The following is a 6,277-nucleotide window of genomic DNA, read 5'->3' on the forward strand; positions in this document are numbered from 1 at the left end:
ACGCTTGGTTACACGTGGAATTACGTACTACTGCTTTTGCGACCACAAAAGATCCAGAATTGTGCTAGCACTGAGATCCTTTCATCAACTTTCCTAGAATTCTGCCTTCTTTCTCTCCTGGCTGTTGTAGTTGCCACTGACACATTTCTGCAACACTTACCCACAGGCAGTCTTTGTTACTGCTCACCCAACTCGTGCATATGCATTTCTCTGTGCTGTGCAGGGGCACAGCCTGCCCTTCCAGGCAGCAGTAGGCTGCTACATCCTCTCACTACTGGTGAAACCACAATAGAGCTGCCCCTCCTGGCTCCTCTGGGGGATTCACACAATCATTTAAGAGATTTTTTGGGGTGCTGAGGTATTCTTGGCAATCTGCAAAGCAACAGCTTTAAGCATTCTGATTCTCCACCTGAAGGTACCTGGACGCTCCCCGGCATGCCTTCTTCCCACGTGCACACAGTGGCTTCCTAGAGCTTAGCTGTTATTCCATTAAGGATTTCGAGCTTCTAGAAGGAAAATACTGAATTCATAGATGCTATAGCACTGGTTTCTTTGTAGGTCCTCGCTGGTTTTGGGCGGGTGTAGCCCCAGGTTTTAAAAACGAGTTCCTAAAGTGAGGTTCACATTTATGTGCCTAATAAGTTCCCTCCTCTGTAGCAGTGCTGAGCATCCACAAACACCCAAATGAAATGTCAATTCTTTAAATGTCAGTTTAGAACCCTACCTTTAGGCAAAAAAAAAAAAAAAAAAACACTGCAAAAGATCTCAGCCGTCAAGGGCATTTAAATAGATGCAACACTTCCCTATTGCATTTTTCTGTCTGGCTGTCTGGCTTCACCAGGGTGTTCAGAATTGCAAATAAAAGTCAAAATGCCCCCCTCCTATGATTGCAGTGCCCGTGCAGAGGAACGCCCAAGTGCCCCCCTGCAGCCAAACCTCTGCCTGCAGCTCTGCAGCCGGCTCCCAGGCTGAAGCAAGCCCTCCACCTTTCCCAGTTTCCAAGGCAACCGCAGAGCCTTGGAAATGAGCTGCACAAGGGAGGCAACAGAAATCCTGGAACATTTTAATGCCTGTCTGTAATTTCCTATTGTTTGAAAAAGAATTGCAAACACATAAATGTGAAAGCTGCTCAAGCATGCACAATAGACCGAGCGAGCCTATGGCTTTATTCTCACTAAATTTGAGGGGCGATAGCACGTAGTGCTTGGGCACGTATATCAGAAAAGACGTGACTTCTCAAGCCTTCCTGTTCGAAGCCGAATGATTATGCTCTGTTCATTAGCTTATTGTTTGCCTTCTGCCTGATAACGGCAGTATTCCCACCTGATGCAGACAGTCGGAGGTCACCCTTGGAATCGGATGCTTAGACCCTGGTAAGACTACTTCTCCCAGCAAGAGGGGGGAATATTTGTGAAGGTGTTTTTAATTCTGGTAATAAAATGCCATAAAGGAAAATCTATTTTTATTTCAGAATCACAGCCCACTGCGGGCACTGGAGGCGGTTAGATAGTACAACACGGAGCGTGCTTTTATGAATGAACAAAAGCAGCTTCATTGCAGAGTCTTCTGTGCTCGTGGTTTTTGTACCTGGATTTTTGTGTTTGGCCAAGAACAAAAGAGGAGAGAGGATAAGCATGTAAGGCAACGTCACGTTACGGAACAATTTAGGGCACTGTCGATTCGGAAACAAAGCGTGCTCCTTTTAAGGAAAAAACTGGTTTCTCACAAACCTGATATTTCTTCCAATACCCTGTGGCTTCCTTTGTGAACTCAAACCGTAACCTCTGAGAGTTGGGAATTTGTGTTTATGTAGTCATACAGGACATGGCAAACAGAACCCCCCTCATCTGGCTTCCAAAAGTAACCATAATAAACATGATCATTATTATGTCACAAAATGACTCCAGAAAGGGAAAAATATGTTGATCATCATCAGGCACAGATTTACTGAGAAGGAGAAAGGCAAAACAATGCAGCCTCTCATTATTTCCCCTTGGCACACCAGATGTGATGGGGTAGCAGCCAGATGGCTCCTGCCCCCATCCAGGCTGCGCCTACCTTTTAAGATCGCTCAGAAGACGAAATCCGTTTGCTGTCTCTACAAACTAGGTCCTTCAGTCGAGATATGACTAAGATTCCAGCATCAGAATAAATGAAATGCTGATATCATGCTTGCCAGCGTAGCTTATTTCCTGCGTGTCGCTGAGAACAAGGCTCAGACAGAGGCTTTGATCTGCTAGCCCCAGTTTCTTTTGTTCCTGCATCTCCTCACTCTATCTTGCAATCCGATAGTTACTTGTAATTCAGACCGACACCAAACTCTAAACTTCATCTTGTCACTTAGGCATTTTGCTAAGAGATGCTGCAGCTGGAGCTGGGATTCAATACACATCGTTTAAAATCACCCGAGCTCTCTGCAGCAGGAGTCAGGATGCTGTTGCACCAGGTGAATGAATCACCTAACAGCCTGCTCTGCTTTCAGCTGGCTGCTTTTCCCTCCTCCTTTGTACCACTTCTCACTTCAACATGCTCTGCAATCCACGAAAAAGCCTCTTCCCCACCCCATCTCTCATCCCTAGCTGTGTAGCTTAGAGAGCCGAACTGACCCATCGAGGGGTCAGACATGCTCCAGAGGGAAATCACACAGACACCCGTAAAGGAAATAACACGAACTTAACACCTGAAGCAAGGCAGCAGGAACAGTACCATCCTTTCAGCAGCTGAAGGATATTGTATCAGCCCAGCCCCACCCATGGAGCTATCCACTGCAGCAAACGCAGTTCTCTCCATGCCCTGCAAATCTCTCATCCAGGCTTGCTCTGCTGGCTTTCTTTCTCCTTGCCTGCTAGCGTGGAGCTGGAATTTACAAATACGAGTCACACCATTAACTTATTAACCGTAAGGCCAGGATTATGCTGGATGCACAGAAGCAGAGTCTAAGTCATCAATGCCTGAATTTCATTCGATGCTTGTAAAGCCTTTTGTGAGACTGTCTGAATTCTGCTCGAAAAATCTGTTTAATTATTCACCATGAAGGCAAGCGGTGTATTTCTGTCGCATCCATGGAAAAAGCGGAAACGTTTTCCAGTGCAGAACAACACAGGACTGTTTGCTGAACAAGCCCTACAGTCTCTGCCAGGGTAGCCATTTCATCGTCTGGAGAGAGAGCTTTCACATTCTGCTTGAGCTGTATTATTAACGTTTCTGTTTGCAATGATAGATGTACCCTTGACAAAAAACAAAAAATGCACCTTAAATTTACTAAGGTAGACCAAGTGAGAGAAATAATCTGATAATAAAAGATGACATATGGATGATCTGAGACCAATTAGAAATCTTTATCATACAAGAACCAAACATTAACAAACACGAATTTAACAAAGTTAACGTGATTTCCTGTCTTATAAGTGGAATTCTGCCCACAAGGGGAAAAAAGGCTTTGAGTGGGGAGGAAGGAATGATACACTCTTAAATTGCATTTTTTGCTTAGATACCCTAAATAGATAACCTGCTTATCATACTCTAAAAAACGCATTTTTTCTTTGTGGCAGACTTGCAAGTAAGCTACTTGAAACTGAATTGGAGCTACGAGCAAAGAAGCCATTTGCTTGTTGTCAGATTGCTCAGGGAAGCAGAAGAGTTGTCACCTGCACCGTTTCCTTTGCTGACAGTCACTGGGGGATCAGGCTCCCCCCAGCAGCCAGCTCCAGACTGCAATCAAACAAATGCTCAAAGGGCTCCAACTGGGTAAGAGTCAGGTCTAAAAATTCTTTTTCCAAAATACTCCATGGCCTCAGGCACTTTCCTGAGACCAAAGGCTTTCATTTTGAGTTTTCATGTAGGCAAGCTAAAGATAACAGCCATCTAAAATGGAAGTACTTAAGATCCAATAGCATGCTCTTTCCTAGCTCAACAATTAACAAACAGATCAGGAGAGGTTATTGGAGTATCAAAAGGCATGTGCTTAGCAAGACTGAATTTTAGATTGGATGGGGAAAAAAAAAAAAAACTCTCAAAAACCTTTGATCCAGTTATGTACAAGACTAGCTCCAGATACTTTTACAGGTTTATTTCTTTGCAGAGTTGATGGAGGGGGGAAAAACAGCCTTTCTTGAATCGCCTCAGGTGCATAACACATCAAAAAGAGTCATGAGATTTGTTTTGTGGAAACAAAAAAAAAAAAAAGATTAAAACGGCAGAGGAATATTGAGAAGAGGATTATGTGTAAATGAGAAAACTGTGCCTCTCTCACACCAAGGAAGTTCAGGGGAATGGTGTTACTTGTAGCTCCGAGGCAGGCCACCATATCTGATCTGTCCCTAAAAGTATACAGTAGTTACACTTTAATGTGGAATGGAAAAGTAGAATAGCATCCCTTGGGAGAAAGGGCGTGTACCCAGTACGAAGGGTAGTCACATGGTCTCTCTAGGGAGGATTTTATCTCCTCATAGCTTTAGCAAATGAAATTTTTAGCCTTATTAAATAGAAGAGTAATCCAAAAATTGAGACACCACCTCCTCGTGAAGCAGAACTCAGTTTAACACCAACCTTCAAAAATAGTAAGTTAATTTTTTATTTTTGTTATTTTTTTAATGATTTCAATGCAATAACCATGAAACTTGGCATACTCAAAGCCAGTATCAGGGTCTGTCCTGATCTACTATACCTAATTTTGCTATTAGGCTTACAGGGAGGGACAAAAGTTTAAGGAAGGAAGGGAGAACTCTTGTACACAGCATGTTACTAGATGTCCCAGCTCTTTTTTTTCTTTTCTTTTTTTTTTTTTTTTATGAGGTAAGAAAATCTCTCTCCAGACACCAGCACTGTGTTTTGCAGCAGTGTATTGCAGCATCCCTGTCTCAAAGGACTGTGTCTGTTTGTGACTTCTCTAAAGATGTAGCACTTGCACAGATACCTACAAAGATCTACTAGCCCCACACTGTTAAGTATAGGGCATGTGAGATTGTCATCCAGAAGCAGGCAATTTCTTCAAACAAACGATGAGGGCTTTTCTCCATTTCTGTACAGAATTGGCTGGAGAAAAGACCAACAATCAGCATTCCCTTCTTTCTTCATGTTATAAACCATAATATTTGGTTTACTATGCTCTTCATCCCATACCTTCTGGAAAGACACGTCTGTCAATAGGACAGGCCCCACAGATTTAATTTGTAGATTATCAATATCACCGGGACTAATGTGTTTAATGCAGTCCTATTTCTGGTGTATATGAGCACTTCACATACGTTGGGAGGAAGAGAATCATTATTACTCCCATTTGACAGATTGGGAAACACCTGTTGAAAAGCAAATGCAGACCTACATTCTCAACAGATACTTGAGTGCCTCAAGCAGCTTTTGGACACTAGCTCATGTGACGTTTGTGATGGAAGGTATCAGACTTGTTTCTCCCAGGAACCAGCCCACATACTGGACTATCCTTTCACAACACTGTTATAATGGCTTTAGACTGACATCCTAGAACAAAGAAATAAAATTAAGAGTTGGCATCTCATGGCTACCAGCCCTCATTCCGTTTAAATTAAACATACGTAGTAACTAGCCACACTTACAGCCTTATTTAGGTTTATCAGCTATGCATCTACCAGTAGGCAAATGCCTCTTGGAGCTGTTCGCCTTGGTCAACACATTCTGACAACACAGCAAAAATGCCAGGCATTAAAAAAGGGGATGAAAAAGAGATGTCTCCCTCCCCCAAAACCATCAACTTTAATTACCAACAGAAGAGGATACTTCCCTGCAGATCACCATCACTATGCTGAAGTGAATAAAATAATTTCTTGATATAAGCTTCTCTCAACACAAATGAGTCATAAGTGGCTTGAGCTGTACCCCACTAAGCACGTGCTGCCTATCACCATTTCTTCCAGAAAGGATGCCTCATGCAAAAATATTAAGTCTCAGAGTTGTATGTCACATGGACAAATACAAGTCAACAGCTGATACAGGTTAAGGTAGTCAGATTGCCTAATCTGAAATCTCTTCACTGGTTCTGCTCCGTGAAACAAGAATTACAACCATGCACACTTGAAAAGGCATCTGTTTGTTGTTTGGCATACAGCAGCCAGTCTGCAGTTTTTATAATGAATGGTCTCCTGGGTGATAGAGGCAGCTGATACTCAAGCCAAAAAATCATATTGCATTTTCTAGTCCCAATATGAGGCTCATCTTCCTTTATAACTTATGGCCATTCCTACTGAGCAGTTTTGAACCTCTTCAGCTTTCCTCTATCCCCTTTCTCCTTTATTTCCTTGAA

The sequence above is a fragment of the Aythya fuligula genome, chromosome 2 (genome assembly GCF_009819795.1).
Source record: "Aythya fuligula isolate bAytFul2 chromosome 2, bAytFul2.pri, whole genome shotgun sequence".
Lineage (NCBI taxonomy): Eukaryota > Metazoa > Chordata > Aves > Anseriformes > Anatidae > Aythya > Aythya fuligula.